At 43.2% G+C, this 19,797-nt stretch overlaps 1 protein-coding gene and 1 long non-coding RNA gene across 5 annotated transcripts in view; one reads left to right on the top strand and one right to left on the bottom strand.

The window, feature by feature from the left end:
- Nucleotides 1–12,979, bottom strand: part of LOC133377161 (uncharacterized) — a 71,267-nt gene extending 58,288 nt beyond the window's left edge. Inside the window, exon 1 of the long non-coding RNA XR_009760630.1 lies at nucleotides 12,737–12,979. This is a non-coding gene — a long non-coding RNA (uncharacterized LOC133377161). The remainder of the gene's footprint in view (nucleotides 1–12,736) is intronic.
- Nucleotides 1–19,797, top strand: part of LUZP2 (leucine zipper protein 2) — a 592,171-nt gene that overhangs the window by 209,085 nt on the left and 363,289 nt on the right. Inside the window, exon 1 of one of the 4 annotated variants that reach the window (XM_061610614.1) lies at nucleotides 12,263–12,310. The exons of 2 other annotated variants lie outside the window; for them this stretch is intronic. The gene's annotated coding sequence lies outside the window, so the exon portion shown is untranslated. Of the gene's footprint in view, nucleotides 1–12,262; nucleotides 12,311–12,560; nucleotides 12,850–19,797 lie in introns of those variants that run through there. One more of the 4 variants, XM_061610613.1, reaches the window with a different exon arrangement.

Below are 19,797 nucleotides of genomic sequence, written 5' to 3'. Positions count from 1 at the left end.
CCAGCACCTTGAATCAGGCCCGGAAATAGACAGCCAGTGCAAGCGAGCCAGAATCGGTGTCACATGTTCCGACCGTTTGGTCCCGGTTACTAATCTGGCCGCTGCATTTTGCACAAGCTGCAGTTTCTGAATCGTCTTCAAGGGCAGCCCCACGTAAAGTGCGTTGCAGTAGTCCAATCTTGAGGTTACCAGAGCGTGGACAACTGAAGCAAGATGTTCCCTGTCCAGATACGGGCGTAGCTGGGCTACCAGCCTAAGTTGGTAAAAAGCACTCCGTGCCACCGAGGCCACCTGCACCTCAAGTGACAAGGACGGGTCCAGAAGGACTCCCAAGCTGCGCACCTGCTCCTTCAGGGGGAGTGTAACCTCATCCAGAACAGGTAGAACATCCATCTGGTCAGGGGATCCATTTACTAACAGCATCTCAGTCTTGTCTGGATTGAACTTCAGTTTGTTCGCTCTCATCCAGTTAATTATCGCGGCCAAGCATCGGTTTAGGACCTTGACAGCCTCACCCGAAGAAGATGAAAAGGAGAAGTAGAGTTGCGTATCATCAGCATACTGATGAGAACGCACTCCAAAACTCATGATGACAGCACCCAGCGGCTTCATATAGATGTTAAAAAGCATGGGGGACAGAACTGATCCCTGCGGGACTCCATATTGAAGCACCCAGGGTATCGAGTAGTGCTCCCCAAGCACTACTTTCTGGAGACGACCTGCCAGATAGGAGCGGAACCACTGCCAAGCAGTACCTCCAACTCCCAAATCCGCAAGCCTCCCCAGAAGGATACCATGGTCGATGGTATCAAAAGCCACTGAGAGACCAAGGAGAATCAACAGAGTTACACTCCCTCTGTCTTTCTCCCGACAGAGGTCATCATACAGGGCAACCAAGGCTGTCTCCGTACCAAAACCAGGCCTGAAACCCGATTGAAATGGATCCAGATAATCGGTTTCATCCAAGAGTGCCTGGAGCTGGGATGCAACCATCCTTTCCAGAACCTTGCCCAGGAATGGCACATTTGCTACCGGCCTATAGTTATTCAAATTATCTGGGTCCAGGGAGGATTTCTTCAAGAGCGGTCTCACCACCGCCGCCTTAAGGCAATGCGGGACCACTCCCTCACAAAGTGAGGCATTAATCACTTCCCTGGCCCAACCGGAAGTGTCATCGCTGCTAGCTTTTATTAGCCAAGAGGGGCAAGGGTCTAACACAGAGGTGGTTGCATGTACCTGTCCAAGCACCTTGTCAACGTCCTCAAGCTGCACCATTTGAAACTCATCCAACAAAATATGACCAAACTGTGCTCTGGAGACCTCATTTGATTCCACTGCTCTAACATTGGAGTCTAAGTCCTGACGAATGCAAGAGATTTTATTCTGGAAGTGCTTGGCAAATTCGTCACATCGGGCTTTCGAAGATTCCATCACGTCTTTAGGGCCAGAGTGTAAGAGCCCTCTGACAGTTCGAAACAGCTCCGCCAGGCGGGAAATAGAGGATTGAATAGAGGCAGTGATGTGTTGTTTCTTTGCTGCCTGCACCGCCCCAAAATACATCTTATTATAAGCACTCACCAGTGCAAAGTTGCATTCGTCAGGAGTCCGTCTCCATCTGCACTCAAGCCGTCTCCTATATTGTTTCATCGCCCTCAGCTCCGGAGTATACCATGGACCTGTATGAGCTCTACAAAGGAGAGGGCGCACAGGAGCGATCATGTCAGCTGCCCGGGTCATTTCCGCATTCCACAGATCGACCAGGGTGTCGACATGAGCGCCAGCCTTATCAGCCGGAAAACTCCCCAGAGCTTTTTGAAAGCCTTCAGGATCCAGCAGTCTCCGGGGGCGGACCATCTTAATCGGTCCCCCACCCTTGCAGAGGGGAAAAGTCGTTGTGAGTCTAAACCTCAACAAGCAGTGATCTGTCCATGACAGAGGAGCTGATGTAAGGCTCCCTATACACAGATCACTATCATCATGTTCCATAGCAAAAATCAGGTCCAGAGTGTGACCTGCTACATGAGTTGGGCCGGTGGTATATTGGGACAGCCCCATGGTCGTCATGGAGGCCATGAAGTCCTGAGCCGCCCCAGATAGGATGGCCTCGGCATGAATGTTGACATCCCCCAGTACCAGTAGTCTAGGGGATCTCAACAGAACCTCCGAGACCACCTCCGACAGCTCAGTCAGGGAGTCTGTTAGGCAGCGGGGTGGGCGGTACACTAACAGAATCCCCAATCTGTCCCTCTGGCCCAACTCGAGGTACAGACACTCAAGGCCCGTAGTTACATGAACATGGTGCTTGAAGAGGGGGATGGAACTCTTATAGACCACAGCAACCCCCCTTCCCCGGCCCTCAGATCTACCGTGATGCTGCACTGAGTATCCTGGTGGGCATAGCTGGGAGAGACCAACTCCTCCCTGCTCCCCCACCCAGGTCTCAGTTATGCATGCCAGATCAGCTGCCTCATCCACAATTAGATCATGGATGAGGACGGTCTTATTATGTACCGATCTGGCATTAAAAAGCAGCATCCGGAGATCAGAGAGCTGGCTGACAGGACATCCCACATACCTGTGGGTGTGTAGAAGACCGGAACATGGGACAGCCGTCAATTGTCTGGGCCGTGTTCCCTTCACCTGGCCTGTCTTCCACACAGCATGATATTTCTAGTTCCTTACAAATAGTCGGGGTGCCCCAGAAAATGACATTTCCCAAGGATGCTTGCTGTGATCATGGGTACAAAAAGGAGGGCTCTGTGATGTTCCTGCTTATAGTGTAAATATGGTAAGTGCTGTTTATATAGAAGACATATGGTAAGTGGAGTGAAAGAGGAGGGGGGAGTACATGAGCAGTAGAATGCTGGATGATTGGCTGAGCGTTTGAATGGCTGGGAGTATAAATGGAAGAATGACAGTTGAATCTGGGTGGATGTTAGTAGGGTGGAGAAGAAGGTGTTTGGTGGTGGATGTTGGGAGTGTGGAGAAAGAGGGAGTTGGAGTTCTGATTAATAATAAGTCAAGTACAAAACAGGAATAGATGAAACCATATGCTTGTGAAACATTCTAAAACTAATCTTGTTATTTCTGATGTTTAATAAATACTTACTTGGTTTACCAAAGGCCTGATCCTTGGCTGGGGGATATACATACCTGAAGGGAGGGCAAGGTAATTACCAAGGCTGAAGAGAAACAGTATCTAATGGTGGCAGCGGTGAAGGGAGGAATAATAACAATTCAAGTATCCAGAGCAACCCAGAGTTGTATGCGTTATCTATAAAGATACAAGGGGGTTGGGAACAGCATAAGCACGCAGTCACAAAAGTAACCAGCTAGAGAGAGACTCAGGCAAAGTCTCTGGGAGTATTGGTTATAGGACGTGACTGGTGGTGCTGCCTAGCAGGGGGATCTAGTGAGATCTGGGCTAGAGCAGAGTGAGAAACCATAAAAAGGATGGTCCGGACTGGTGGTATCCCTGGTGGTGCCTAGTGAAAGGCAGTAGCCACAAGCAGGTGGGAACCTGACAGGGAGAACCAGGGGAGGACGTCACAGGCTCCTCCTCAGGTTTTTATTTGTCCCTAAAGCAAAAATGTACACAGATACTTCCTAGCAGAAAGATTCCTGGGAACTGTAGTTTGCCAAGGATTCTGCGACCTCACTAGATTTGCAGAGAATGATGAAAATGGCATTGTAGTGCAGAAAGTTTGTGTGGTCCAGTGGAGGGAGTGTTGTACTTAGATTTAAGTTCAAGTTGAGCTAGACTGTAGTATATTGTAAAGCGGCTGTAATAGATCGGTCTAGTTCCTCCTCAGATCTGGAGAGGCTAGTAGGAAGGGATGGCACCACTTACTGGTACGGATGGAAAGAAATTTGATTCAGTTTGCATTTAAAGGTGAACCTATCAAATCCACACTTTCTGAAATGATCTGTGAACTAAAACAGCCATCTTTCAAAATTCACCCTGCTTTGAATTTTGCAACACATTTTTTCAGCCAAGTAATGTGTACAAAAATGCATACATAAAATGTGCATAAAATGCATATATTAGTGAAAATATCATACAAAATGCATTATATTTAGAGAAATTGCTGTACACAAATGTGTATAGTAGGCAATTCGCATTAAAATGCTGATGAATTTTTATGAGGACTTTTTTTTAAAAAAAGTTGCAAACTGATGTTGAAATGTGGAGAACTGAAGTGAATGGGAAAATGAGTAATTTGGAGAAACCAAAATTGATAGATTTGCCCATCCTTACTTACCAGAAGGGGCTGCAAGGTGGCAGAGAAATCAGTGCTGAGCAGGTGCAACAACAGAATCAGTCTAGCTCTCCCACCAGTTCACCCACACACCACAAAATTCCCTGTTACTTTCCCCTCTTCCTCCCAGTAAGTGATATCACTGCCAGGAGGCCTACATGCATACCAACACCCCTCCCTACTGACCACTCCTGCCTTTGATTTAGATGAATGCTATAATAGCCACTTTGCCTTGCAAGGTAGTTGTGTTTCTCTATTTTGTTCCTGATTAAAATGAATCTGGTTCTCCCAAGGACTGATCTGAGAGCATATCTTAATGGGGATGTAAGCCTGAATGAGTACTCAACTCCTAGAACCCAAAGGCAAACAGGAAATATTAGACTCACTAAGCTCAGAATCATAAAACTATAGAGTTGGAATTGGCTTATAAGGCCATTAAGTCCATCCCCCTGCTCAGTGCAGGAATCCAAGTTAAAGCATACCCAATAGGTGGTATAACCAGCTGCCTCTTGAATGCCTCCAGCATTGAAGAACCCATCACTCCACCACCAGCTTCAATCAGTAGTGGTGTGTGTGATGGGGGAGCACAGAATCACCCTTCTGACTCCAGCTTCACCGCTGCTTATTTGGATGGGGGGGAGGGTAACAGCAAGATCAGGTCCATGTGGGTGGTCCCATCCAGCAGGAGCACCAGATTGGTGGTGGCAGGCCTGATGGTGTAACCATATGGCCCCACCCTCACTGTTGCCCTGCCCCAGCCTTGTCCAGACAAGCAGCAGGGATGCCAGGGTTGGGATAGCAGCTCTGCAACTCCACTCCACCATTTGCTGCTACTGCTTCAGATACATTATTTATAACACTGGGATAGTCATAGTCAAAGGCAGTGTTTTTTCCAGTTGTGTCTGTGCTCATGGAAACGTACCAAAGGCTCTCCAATGAGAAGGTCATGAATCGTGAAACCCTGAAATACAGCTTTCCAGGGTTACCACTTCTGCATAGCCAAAAAAGTGACCAATTTGCATAAAATGGCATATACATTTATTTGTATATATTCAAATTTAGAAATAACTAATTTTAATAGAAACACAATCCCCACAGTGGGGATGATTGACCAGGTGACCTGCATACTTGCATAGTCTCTTGTCCAGGTGCTAACTGTTGATGAACAACTTCAAGGGTCCTGCTACTTTCACCACTGCTCATTTTGCCTTGTAATGTGGAGCCAAAGGAAAGTGTTGGGTGTGTTGTAAGCCATGTTTTTGGTTCATACAGGGTGCTCAGATCTAACTAGCTTGACCAGCATCCTACATGAACCATGAGTGCAGACTCCTTGCAACTCAGGATGTTGTGTGGCTGACATGCTGAGTTTCCTTGACAGACAAGTCAGTGTAGAAAGTGAGGTTGAAAGATGTAACAGTGTGAGCATTAAAAATGCTATATTAGTAATGATCACATCAATAATTCATAATGAAGCAGTGCAACTCAGAAAGGCCAGGGAACATCTTTGATTTCAAGCTGAAATCACCGTTCAGTTAACACCAACATTTTATTAGACTACCTAGTGAATAATTTAACAGCAATACACATTTTACAGGAGTCCAACTGCCCTTTTTGTACAATGAAGCAGAAATGTTGGAGTTTTATGTGAATAATAAAGAGCAGCTTACTTAGCTGGAGAAGCGCGCGCACACACACAAAACTCTCTTTCCCACAGATGTCACTAGCATCTAAGACAAGGGCGCAGGGAGAAGTAGCACCTTTTACTAATTGAATACCACAGTGAAAACAACAACAGGAAAGAATTGCATCAAGCCTTTTCTGTCTGAAATGTGAAAGCAAGTGTGCAGAAAAAGAGAAATATTAGGTCTTTCTTAGCTTTCCAGTGCAATATTTATGGTGTCAAAGTCAAACCAGTGGAACTCATACAATTGTGATACAATTTCTAGCTTCTTTAGTCCTCAATATCCATGGTTTCAAAGATTTCCAAGTTATTATTTCTTAAATTATTTCAAGTCATGATTTTTAGACCTATACCCTCAAAAAGTGAATAGGCATGTCCTAAATGAATGGACAAAAGTCAATGGATATAGCAGTAGCCATATTAGAAAAACATATATATTACTTTGAGCATGCTGCTCTGACATCCAGAGGTATTTAGGGTCTCAGTGAAAGGCAGCAGTGAAGAGAAAGTTTTTCAGGGCCCATCTAGAAATCTGTAGTGAAGAGCATGGCATAAGGCCAGGGCCAGAGCCAGGGGGCGGCCAGGCCGGGCCTTGGCTGAGGGCCCCTGCACCTCAGAGGGGCCCCTGAGAGGCCCTTCCTTAGGGTGGGAGGGTAGCGCTCCCATTCTGTGATCCACATCAGTGTCAGCTCCTTACCCTGCCACAGATCATGGAGAGGGAGCTCCCAGGCACACATGCCCCACCCACCTTTAATGCTCCTGTAAATGACATGCACACTGTGCATGTATGCCTGCCATCAACTAAGATGGCGGTGGAGGCTTTCCTAAGTGGTTGATGTCCCCGCCACCATCTTGGTCGATGGCAGGCATGCGTGCATAGCACACACATCATTTACAGGAGTGCTAGAGGTAGGTGGGACATGTGGGGGGTTATTAGCCTTGTGCAGTCTGTATAGAGGGGTTGTACTCCGGCGCCAGGGGCCTAGGGCAGTCTGATGCCCAAGGGCCCCGCCATGCCTGGCCCTGCATAAGGCAATTGGGGTTCCAAAGTTGGGAGAAAGGCCTTTCTCTTGTGCATAATATTACTTAATTGATCTTAGCACTACATCCTGAGTTTCCACTCAAGAAGGATACCTGAAGCAGGGGAAGCTTGAAAAGAGCCCTGCACAGTGCTTTGAAGTGCCACTGACCAGAAGGTTTGAAGTCACCACCCTTCAGTGATTTCAAGCTTCCTTTCTGCAGGGAGTGGTTGCACGATTGAGTTCCTCATGGAGAACTTAGCCATGCAGTGATCCAGCTGCGCCACTACCTACCCCATACCTGATACCACATATGACATCAGGGGTGGGGCAGGTGGGCATGGCTTGGGGAAAATTCTTCAAAAGGATATTACAGTGCAATAAGGACATAAATAACATTGCTAAAATGCAATAGTAGATAGACTCATCTGTACAGGTCAATGCCTGATCAACAAACCAATGTGATAAACAATTCATATGTGTAAGACCAATGCGTTTCAACCAGTGGGTCTTCCTCAGTGGTCAAAAGATTTTTAACAAACAAGTCATCACAGCAAATTTAGCTACTTGACTAGTAAGTCTAGATGGTGTAGTGAGCTAACCATTCATAACCATGAAATGTCTATGCACAAGTGATAACCATGATGTTGTGTGAGCTAGTATAAAAGATAGTAATTTTCTAATAGTGGTGCCCAGTCGCTTGCAATTTTGGGGTAACTTCCAAAGTTCTGGTTTCAGATGTCAGATTTGCCATTGAGCTGGGATTTTGCCTGGGCAGCAAAATCCTTCTACTTGTGGCTTGACCTTCTCAGTTTTGTCAGCTTGGCACAGCTTCTGGTTTCCCTTAGGCAGCTGTCCACAGCTCACCCCTGAGACCTTTTAACTGGAGATGCCAGGGATTCAGCCTGAAGCCATCTGCATACATGGGTTCATGAGAATGATGGACCGCTAAAATGTTGTGTGGGGTGCGATTTGTTTGTTTTGCTTTGCATTTTTATAATCAATGAATTATCTTAATATGCTTTTTTTTAAAAAAAAAAATCTGTTTGGCTTTTCATAGAGTTCTATTGCTTAATAAGGGACAAGTAAACTCTTAAGGTGAAAAGACTAAATTTTCACACTGTGGTTGGCTAACAAGAAATCTGTAGCTGTCATTACAGTTCTTCCTGTACAAGAACCAGCTTAGTGATGCATCCAGCTGTGTCTTTAATTGTCTCAGGCAGGCATAGGTGCTAACAGTCTGCAGTTTACAGCCCAATTTGTGTGTGTGTCTGTGTGTGTTTAAGTCAAGGTAGTGTATGTAGGTGTCAAAAGAGAATATAGAAGGCAGACTGCAAAGACAGACTTTGCTTTTCCTCAGGGTTTAAAAATCCACCTTCTTTTGTTTTAGCGCACTTTGTATTATTCAGGAGAGAAATACATTCAATTCTGAATTCTGAACACTTAACAGCTAGATTTATAGAAGGGGGAGTGACAGAGGTGCAGGATTTTACAAAGGCAAAATGACTGTGGCTATCACTATTGTTAATAAGTGATGATGCTTAAGCTCAGCTGGGTGGTGGATTGTAATACAAAACAGTGTTATTCAAAGTTTGGGGCTGAATTCATATGAGTTTGCCCCTGTGGTCATGAGCTGCTGTCATTGTTGCCTCCCAGTGGAGGCTGGTCCTCTAGGGCTACAAGGGCATGGCCTTCCCAATGAGAATGTCAATCTTTTTTTTAAAAAAAAAATCCCCCCAAATCTCAAAGCTATACACTCTTTCCTGTCCCACAAGCATTTTATGGTTCTGTTTGAACTCAGAGAAGCTCTGCTAACATTTTTGTCAATTTACTGTATTAAAGCCAATGAAATGAATGCTGATGGAAGTTCAAGAGGAAAGCACAAAAGCAGGACTACAGCTGAACATCAAAAAGACTAAAGTAATGACAACAGAAGAATTATGCAACTTTACAGTTGACAATGAGGACATTGAACTTGTCAAGGATTATCAATACCTTGGCACAGTCGTTAACCAAAATGGGGACAATAGTCAAGAAATCAGAAGAAGGCTAGGACTGGGGAGGGCACCTGTGAAAGAACTAGAAAAGGTCCTCAAATGTAAAGATTTACTAAAGTCTGGATCATTCAGACCATGGTATTTCCGATCTCTATGTATGGATGTGAAAGTTGGACAGTGAAAAAAGCGGATAAGAGAAAAATCAACTCATTCAAAACATGGTGTTGGAGAAGAGATTTGCGGATACCATGGACTGCGAAAAAGACAAATAATTGGATGTTAGAACAAATTAAAGCAGAACTATCACTAGAAGCTAAAATGATTAAACCGAGGTCATCATACTTTGGACACATAATGAGAAGACATGATTCATTAGAAAATATAATAATGCTGGGAAAAACAGAAGGGAGTAGAAAAAGAGGAAGGCCAAACAAGAGATGGATTGATTCCATAAAGGAAGCCACAGACCTGAACTTACAAGATCTGAACAGGGTGGTTCATGACAGATGCTCTTGGAGGTCGCTGATTCATAGGGTCGCCATAAGTCATAGTCTACTTGGAGGCACATAACAACAACAAATGCATTTTCATGCACACTTTTTCCTAATGTATGCATTTTTGTAGACTGTTTTTGGCTGGAGGACAACGATAGCTGCACTTTGGTTCATGTATTGTTTAGGAAGTGCAAATTAGGTAGGTTCACATTAGAATAAAACCTGAACTGTTTTCCTCCTCGGAAATTGCCTAGGGAATTCCCTTCCTCTTTGGGAATTGCCTAGGATGTTGTCCTTGTCCCCACTACTTTCTTTACTCTGAACTAATCTGGTCATATCTGAAGTACAGATTTAACTGTTATTCCCACTCTCAGAACAAAGCCTATTTAAAGTGTGAGAAGGTACCTTACACCATCAGACTACTGGTCCATCTAACTCAGTAATTTTACACTGGCTGGCAGTAATCTCCAGGGTTTCAGACAGGCATCTTCCCCAGTCCTACCTCAAAATGCCATGGACTGAAGCTAGGATCTTGTGCATTTAAAGCATGTGCTCTACCACTGAGATACCACTGATAAAGACAAATAAACATAACAAGGGGAAACATTCCTAACATTCAAGCTAATTTATTCTTGACTTGAGAGCAGGCATTGAGGTAACAAAATTTCACTTGAATTTAGACTGATTTTGAGTCAATACATTGAGGACAGATACTAGACCATTTCACATAACAAGCTACAAATTACTTCAGTGCCTTGGCGTATTGCCAAATGCTGTTTCTCTGCTCTCCTTCATTAATACAAATTCTACACACTGCCCAGACTATTGCAGAATGTTTTATAAGTTCACACATGCCCTATTAATTTTATCAGCTATAAATTGAGATTTGGATTGGTCAGTGGAAATATCAAATGAAAGTGGAAAACACCATATGCATGTTGAAAGATTAAGTTCGGAACAGCATTTGTTAAGCTTGCAAGTACAAATTCCTGCCCTTTTTTTAAAAAAATAACCTGCCTAAGCTGTCAATAAGCACACATTAGATATCATTATGTGTTGTTGCATACACTACCACTGAAACATTGTTCTCTTTAAGGAAGCCATTCTAACCATTCATATGCTTATATTCAGATGGTCGAATATAACATGTGAACTATGCAACCAAGCAGACAGCAACTCCCAGTTCTACAAAGGAACTTTCCCCTTCCATTGTGGTAATGGGAATTGTTGTCCATATGATTGCTTGGTATGTATGTATGTATTCATTCTTTTATTTAAAGTTTTTATACACTGCTTTATGTCAATACAAACTTCAAAGCAGATTTCATGAAAATAAACATCAATAATATCAAAATCAATAAAATATCATAAAACAGAAAACATACATAAAAATTCATAACAATCTACTTCCATTTAACAATAGCACAAGAAAGAGCCAAGCAGGAGAAAAAGAGAGTCAGCCTCCAAAGACATTTAAAAACAAATGATCCTTGAAAGCTCATTAATGTTTTGGCTATTTTTGCTTCAGGGGGAAGAGGTTCCATCACTGGGGTGCTAACACAGAGAATGCCCTGCTCAGATTTCCTGCATAATGAGCAACACATTGGCTGGACTGCTAGTAGGGCCTTCTCTGTTGACCTTAGGACTTGGGGGAGTTGGTATAGGGAGAGGTATTCTTTCAAGTACCTAAGTCCCAACTTATGTATGGTTTTATATGTTAAAGTTAGTATCTTGAATTTGGCTTGGTAATGCACAGGCAACCAGTACAGATCCTGTAAGATGGGCATTAAATGATACTGCACTGAAGTGCTGGTCATGATACTTGGCAGCAGCATTCTCCACTAGCTATAATTTCTGGGCCATTTTCAAGATCAGCCCAACATAGACCACATCACAGTAATCTATACAGGAGGTAATCAGAGCTTATAGGGCCATACCAAGGCTCACATGTTCACATATATCATGTCTATAGATGGGCATGCATTTGGAATTAGTTCAGTCTATAGTATCTTTGTGACTAATTGCATTTCCATTATGTTTTTCTCATTTGTTCCATACATTGATGTGGCACAGACTTGGGAGGATCTCAGCACTTTAAAACTGAGCCTGTAATAAATTAAATAAATATTTAAAATTACCATTCCCAAACAATGATTTCACGCATTTCTTTCTCTCCCTCCTCCCCAAGAGTAAGTCCCATTGAAATCAATGGATCTTACTTCTGAGTAGACATGTACTGGATTACAGCATTACTCTATAATAACAAACCCCATTCCCACACTAAATGATATAATAAGCAGCATGCACATGAAACCAGAGAATTAAAACATAAATTCAACAGGGGGAACAGGTAAAAAGTGGGAGAATAATCCACACTAAGTAATACAGTTTTCATTTGGGTCCAATAATTAAGTTCTTGTGCTCTTTGGGTTCATTTGTAACAAACATGGTTTCCATTTCCCTTATCCAGCTCTTACTGCTTCAGCTGCAATCAAGGCAAGTGCTGAAATTCTCATAACTAAGTAATGCACCCCCTCTAGGATGCACACCTTAACGTGGTAAGGGGGTTTGAGAGTGTTCAAGAAGCTAAGAGCAATGCCATTAGGAGTCTAGACCAAGAGTCTTTCCCCTGCACAACTTTTAAAGATACAAAAGACCTCTTGGAGGCTGGACCTGGCAACCAAGAGGTCTTTTCTATCTTTAAAAGTTGTGCAAGGGGGAGGGAAAATTCCACCTGGTAGTTTTTCCTATTACAGAGTTGCAAGAACACCTGCACTTGGCTGACTTTCTTTTCTCCTAAAGATACAGGATCAGCCTCAGGGATTGAACCTGGCAACCCTAGCTCCTACTGGGTGAAAGGGTAGGATATAAATCTAATTAATTAATTAATTGTACAAAGCCAGTCAGATACAGATATTATATTTAATAAAGGTATCTACGTATATTTATTACAAGATTATTAAATGCATAAGCTTATCTGGTTACTTTAAAATAGTACTGTTAACTTGTTCCCATTACTTTAAATACCAAAAGTTTATATTCATCTATTAACGTTATGCTAAGACACCTTTAAGGAAGCAGTCATTTAAATTTGCCAAATTGCCCTTTTATTCTCTCCGCCCAGTTAAGCCTCACCAACACTGTAACTGAGGACTCTGCTGGAAGACTCTTTTTCCAATCCTTTGCTGACCTGTTGAAGTGTAAGCTTGTCTTGCTGTGCTGCCCTGGAAAACTTCCCTCTAGTCCTACCAGTCAGCGGAGACCAACATTCCAAGCAGATTCTTACCTCTGCCCTCAGCACTGCAGACAAGTTTTCCCCTTGTCTCTTCAGCCTAAGCCAAGCAATTCAGCTATCCCCAAGAAGCCTTTGGCAACCAAGCCACTCCATCTGCCTCCCAGGTATCTGTTCTTCTTCCCCAATCCTCTTCCTCTGCTGTCTTCTTCTTCTTCTGGCTAATTCCATGAACACCAAGCACCAGTAATTCTACCTAACTTCGAGTGCTACATTGACACCCTGATGACCAGCACTCGGCCATATATACACTTCTTCTAGCCGCTCTAGTCCAGCCCCAGCCAATCACACAAACTGAAAATTCTAAACCTGTACCAGCCAATTGCAAAATGCATACCTTCTATGGTGCTTTTGCACACTGAGTATTCTAACACCAACCCTTCCTCACGGCTGTCAGTTAATGCCTTGAGCGACTGTTAAATTAACTTTCACCAGACCAGACAGAAACATCCCACATCAAATACATTACAATGTAAATCACAATACAAATCTCAGAACACATTACACAATACTCTTAAAATGTAATTCAAATAAACAGGATTTCTTCACACAGTAACATAGGACGATGTCTTATATCAGGTCACAGTATTTGTCCACTTAGCCCAGTATATGCTATTTTGATTGGCAGGGCAACAGGCAGAGGTCTTTCCCATGACCTGTGACCTGATGCTTCTAAATGGAGATGCCAGGGATTGAACCAGGACTTTTTGCATGTGCTCTTCCACTGAAATATGGTTCCCATCTCCTGCCACCATTTTGTTTTGTTTGTTTAACTTGATATGCCAGGGATTGGAAATGCAGCCTTCTGCCTGCATAGTATGTGTTCTACTACTGAGAAGTGGTCCATTCCCCATGGTTTCTCTCTGGTTTCAGAGCAGAGAGTTAATTCCAAAATATGTAGAAAATTCCATGCTGAAAAATGTTGAAATGTACTTTGCCCTTGATTCACAAGGAAGGAGACAGTTCTTCAGTTCATATTGTGTGACTCATGTCTGCAGCTTTGGCAACAAGAGGAATAATGTTATTAAATACATAAATAAATAGTGTCACAGAGTGTCTTGTACAAAGGAAACAATGCTGGATCATACTGAATTATATTCAAGGATTGTTTCCATTTTAAACATGGATAACTTCAGAACACAAAAGAATACTTAGAAAATTGTGCTAAGGTGGATACTAATGACCCTTTCATATAATACTTCTAATGCACTATAAATTTATACCTGTTCCTTGGTTGTGGGGACTCCAAATAACCACTAACTTGTATGTTGCAGGGGAAACCACATTTTGCCTACAATTGAAATGCAATATTTTGGGTTGGATCTAGGCTATTTGCAGGTGTAATTCCATTCATAGGACTGTCCTACTATGGGAGGCAATTTCTGCTGATCCATCCTTCCCCCCTGCAACCGTCTGTGAACTCCCCCCCCAGCTGATCAGGATAGTCAAGTAATAATAATAATAATAAATTTTATTTCTAAGCCGCCTATCTGGCCGAATCAACGGCCACTCTAGGCGGCATACAAAGATAAAATAACATATAAATACAATACAACATCAACTCTACTTAATCCAAAGTGACCCTCCAAATCAGCTATGGCTAGGAGCTGTAGGGGTAAGGAAGAAATGAGCTAAAATTTCCTTCCCACTTCATCCAGCAAGAACCATCATAAGATCTCAGTCTCTTCTGCAAGTGGAAAGAGTCTTTCCATGAATGGAAAGGCACCTATGGATCTAACGCTCTGGTTTTGGCAAAATGATTTGTTGTTATTGCAGTTGTTGTTATATGCCTTCAAGTCGATTATGACTTATGGCAACCCTATGAATCTTTTTTTGGATATATTCATAGGGTTTTCATGGTAAGAGGTATTCAGAGGTGGTTTACCATTGCCTTCCTTTAATATTGCAGTTAGTGCTGGGCAAAACAAAGTTGTATGAATATCAGTGGCACTTGTTGGATAGTTAGTTAACATGACATCACTGGTGATGAGTATTCACAACTCTGCAGCCACCCATCCACTAATACCATTTTATGACCTTTAAATTTAAATGTTTATGTTGTTCTTTCCTTTGGACACTGTGTCCTTGCATCATCATAGAGGTTTTCTAACTTTCTGACTTTACGAAACACATTCAGTATTGAGAGGAAACATTGAACATCTTTCCAGGGATCCTGGGCTATGGAACTCCTAGGTAGTTCTGGTTCCAGATTTTGGGGGGGGGGTTGAGCAAGGTGTTCTCAGTGCCCCCCATCTCTGTAGGCCTCTTTCATCTAAGTCTGCTCACTTTCCTTCTCCCTCTGCATCCAATCCACAAAATTGCTTTAGAGGAGCACAGGAGAAGTGAAGGATGCTGCTCCATCTCCTTGCTCCTGTCACTGCTTGTAAAAACATAAGAGCCTGCTGGATCAGGCCACTAGCCTACCTAGTCCAGCATCCTGTTCTCACAGTAGCCAACCAGATGCCTATGGGAAGCCTGCAAGCAAGACTGAGTGCAACAGTACTCTCTGCACTTGTAGAGGGAAGGTGAATAAGGGCAATGCCAAGGAAGAGCAGAAGGACCAGGAAGGTCAAGAGAGTGGACCTTGGCAGGTGTCCATCAGTATCTTCCCCTGACACCAATTCTGTCACTGGGGAAAATTCTAGACTGCACATCTCTCTGTGGGAAAGCAGAGTGAACTGCAAAAGCACATCCAACATTCCTCCGAAGCCACACATCACAAGGGAAAATCCTTCCTGTCCTTCAAGGAAGCTGGTCTGTTGTGCTTACTGAGAAAATCTAGATAAACTTCCAAAGAATCCATGGATAGTCTGGAAAGCACATCTGTATCATGCAAGCACAAGACTGTTGATAAAACCCTTTAAAAACAAAAAAAGTGGCAAACACCAGCAAACCTACCTGATAGTGGTACTCGTAAACACCACCAACAAAATGCATAGAATAGGTGCTTTTCAACAAATCATAAGGAAGCCAGTAATAGAAAGTGTTGAAAGTAGAAAGGGGGAAATTCCTTTTTTGAATGGGATTGCTGACACAGAGATTGTCAGTTATAAGCATTCCTTACAGGTCCCACAGTTAAGGGGGCAATCTTTATTCTAAGTGAACTGTAAACATGGAAGGAAACAAAGGCAACTGCTATGTTATCTCTTATTCCTGAATGAGCAACTGCAGGCTGAAGATAAGAAGTTCAACCTTCCTCCACACTAGGGATGGGTGAAAATTTTGATTCAGTTCTCATTTCAAGCAGAATCTATCAAATCTGCCCTTTCCAAAACAATATGAGAACAGAAACATAGCCATCCTTTGAAATTTGCACTTATTTGAATTTTGCAATGCACTTTGCCAACCAAAGCTTGTTTACAAAAATGCATATAATAGAGGAAAATGTGAATAAAAATGAATATGAGTGAAAATGAAGTGCAAAAATGCATTATATGTCAAGAAATGGCTTACAAAATTAGATTAGTTAAAACTGCCTATGAAACTGCTTATTAGGAGAAATTTGAACTAAAATGCTGGAGAATTTTCATAAGGATTTCTTTTGGAAAAAATCTCACGTTGTTGCAGAAATGTGAACTGAATTTAAGATTGGAAAAATGAGAAACTGAGATAACTGAAATTGACATATCTTTCCATCCTACTCCACACCATCATTCATTCAATGAATATTGTGTTGAGCAGATAAATCATGGTACCTTGTTATTGCCAGATTTGACCTGGAATTTGAAAGACTGTGCCCCCCTTAACACATCAGGATATGGCAGCAGTGGGAACTTCAGGCACACTAATTAGGATTGGCAGAAGTCCCAGTTTGGTCTGTGAGGCCATTTTTCCCAAGCTGCACTCACCTGCCCTACATCTGCCATCAGGTGTGGATATGCAGACACAGTTCCCAGCCAAAAGGGGGGTATGAAGGCACTGCTGATCAGCTGGAGCCTTGCACCACTCCCTACATAGTTTGATTTCAAACCATATAAGCAAACAAAAACACTTCACCTGGTGATTAGCAGATGGGTGGTCCTGCCTGTGTGTCAAAATGGCCTGCGAGGGATGCCAGGGTCCAGCTTGCCGGGTAGATCCAGTTTGCCACCGCTGAGATGTAGACAAGTTGCCCTATACTAACATTATCTTCAGAATATCCTAGACTGGGCATGGGGAAGTGGAATCTCTGGAGCCTAAACTATAAGGATGGGGTGGGTCCTACCAACAGGATAGGTTCTGGCAAGGGTAGCTTCCTACTCCCTGCCATCCCAAACAAATGGTTGGGAACTTTTTTCCTAATGCCTGGTATTTAGTTATTTTTAAACCCAGATGTGGTTGCTGATCATGTTATTAAATAAAGTCTGGTTTAGCCCAGAGTGAGCTAATTCATATGGGAAACATGAACACGGCAGATGGAGATGGCATTTGTCTGCTCTACCCATCCTTCCACTCTCATGGTTTACGTCAGGGAATTTCCTTTCTCCATTCTGTCAAAAAGCACTTCTGTGTGGGGCCACTCCATGCTATGAGAAGAACAGTGTCCTGCCCGAACTTGAAGAACTCAGACTCAGACACAGCTGTGGTTTTTTTCTTTTATTGTAGTAAGAGACAGTTTCAATTCCGTGTGCTTCATGAATCTACTAATAGCTTACTCAGAGCATCTCTCTAGGAGTAACTAGGCACAAATTTGTGGCACTAAGACATTGACTACTCCCCCCCCCGGCTTAAGTAGGGCTGGGCAGGCACCCTGCTTATGAGTGCCAACTGTTACTGTTGAGAGCACATGCGCAAACAAAGACTCCACCTCAGCTGTGTCTGTTGAATCTCCCACCACATTCGCCTCCTAGCATGAAGCGAAGGCCGAACCTCCGTCACTGTGCCGTCTTCCCCCTCCCAGGGAGGAGGGCTGTCTACTGGTGACATGGGCGCAGGGAGAGGGGAAGTATCAGGCCAGGAAACAACTAGCTGGTCAGGCTGACTCTCCACAGGGGTATCTGGAGCTGCTGAGGTTGAACTGTCAAAGTCCAGAGCTGGGGCACCTTCTGAGTCCCACTCCCCACTCGGCCCCCTCCCCGGCTCGAACATGCCAGTCTAAGTCCTCCTCCTCTACTTCATTTTCATCCATCCACTCCTTTCCAGCAGGGCTCACGACAAATAGTTGACAGTCCCTTACTAACCACCACATGTATTGGCTCAGTCTGTGCCAGTGCTGCATATCCCTGATAGCAGTGAAGAGATGCTCCCCGAGATCAAAGCAGATAGCAAAGGACTTTGAAATGTGCTCACCACGCTGAATGTGACAACTCCACATGAAGGTGTCACATAAATGCTTTTAGGAATACGTTGAAATGGGCCTGGATGCCAATTCTTTCAGGAATAGTTCTGATAAATTCTTCCTATGTTATCTCTTTGTGATTGAATCTGGGATGTTAAACCATGTTGGGTCCATGTTTCTTTATCCAAAAGCTAGCACCAGGCATGGATTTGTGAGTGTGCATGTTTTATTTTACAATACTTTCTCAGGAAACGCCACCTTCCCAGTTTCCCACCTGTCTTCCTGTCAGAGAGTGCGCCCAGGTGCTGCTCTCCTTTAGGAAATGATCCTCAATAGGCTGCCTTGGCAAAGACCAGTCCCTTGGTTCCTGTCACTGAGTCCTGCCAGTAACAGGCTCCTTCCTGTCCTGGGCTTCTAGATGCACCCCTTTGTACTCCGCCTTCATTACCCACCCATGACCAAGGCAGACTCTCAGCAAGGACACCAGTGAAACCCTTCTGTCTTCAGCATTCTCGCCTAACTTAGATTTAGCTGAGTTGTATAGAGGACAATGGAACCATATAACATTCTTTTGCCGCATGTATGTATAGAATTCCCAGAGGGTATAGATTGTTTGAATGACTGTTCTTTTAGCCAAGAGCTGTTTAAAATGACACCATTAGATTAAATTCAAGTGAACTACAGGATTAGAGGAAGTAACTATTGATCCTGCAGTACAAAAGATATTCACACACTTTTGGTTACTGGCTCCCTGCTGATCCATTCCCCTTTGGCTTCTGTTTTTTGTTTTCATGCCTTCAGAAAATAATTTGCTTTATTTTTCTGAGATGCACATGGATATTGGTTTTGTCTGGCTCCAGACTCAGACAAGCATTGTGCTGGGGGTTTTCACTTTGAATGTACTTTACAACACACACACACACACTAACCCAAATATTTGCTATTGATCTCCTTTGTAGAAATGAATAATAGGTTTACTATTACCATCTAAGTATTACAGAGTAGAAGTTGGAGACAGTGTATGAAACATTAATTAATTTAGTTAGCAGTAGGAAAGTCATGCTCAACATTGGGCAGTCCTGGAGCCAGCTTTCCTAAGTGGGGCAGCCACATTTCTAGGTAGGGCATTTGGGGGGGCAGAGACCCACAGCACCAGCCAATCCCCTCACTAGTGCAGAGGACATAGGGTCAATCTAGGGGAAGGGAAAGGCAGTGCCTTTCTCCCTCACTCCTCCATCCAGAGAGTGTGCTAAATTACATGAATGAAATTTAATCTGTTGAATTATCTCACACTTTTTTGAGAGATCCCCAGGAATACCAGACTCTAAAACTTGACTTTGCCTATGGCTACAGTTCTCTTTCACTTGTGGTCTATCCCTGTGTTCTGATTCTTCATTAACGGAACTACTTTGGTAATGACAGTGAGCCCCTGAGCTTGGTTCTGATGCTGCAATAGGTGTCTCAATTTTATATTCCACCCAAACAACAAACTTGTCCATACTACATGTTTAGGTAAGGGCAGAGAGAAAATAAACACTTTAAGGTATGTTTGTTAATTCCTCTTTGAGAGTCCTTCCTTCTCGTCTTGTTCCTGAGCTTTAGATTTTCCTTCCTTTTGGAAAATCAAGGGAAAACTTTTTAACTGGATGCTGTATAAAGGACTAACTTAGCAATTGGAAACTAATAGTGGAAAGCATTTGGATTTTTGAAAATGGCTGCTGGGTTGATTTTTCTCTCCAGAAACCCTGAAAAGGCCTCATGTTAAGCTGCACACATTGGGAAAATCAGAAATTAGACC

Source organism: Rhineura floridana, chromosome 2 (assembly GCF_030035675.1).
Source record: "Rhineura floridana isolate rRhiFlo1 chromosome 2, rRhiFlo1.hap2, whole genome shotgun sequence".
Classification (NCBI taxonomy): Eukaryota; Metazoa; Chordata; class Lepidosauria; order Squamata; family Rhineuridae; genus Rhineura; species Rhineura floridana.
The sequence above is the reverse complement of the archived record's forward strand: the minus strand, read 5'-3'. Positions and strand labels throughout refer to the sequence as shown.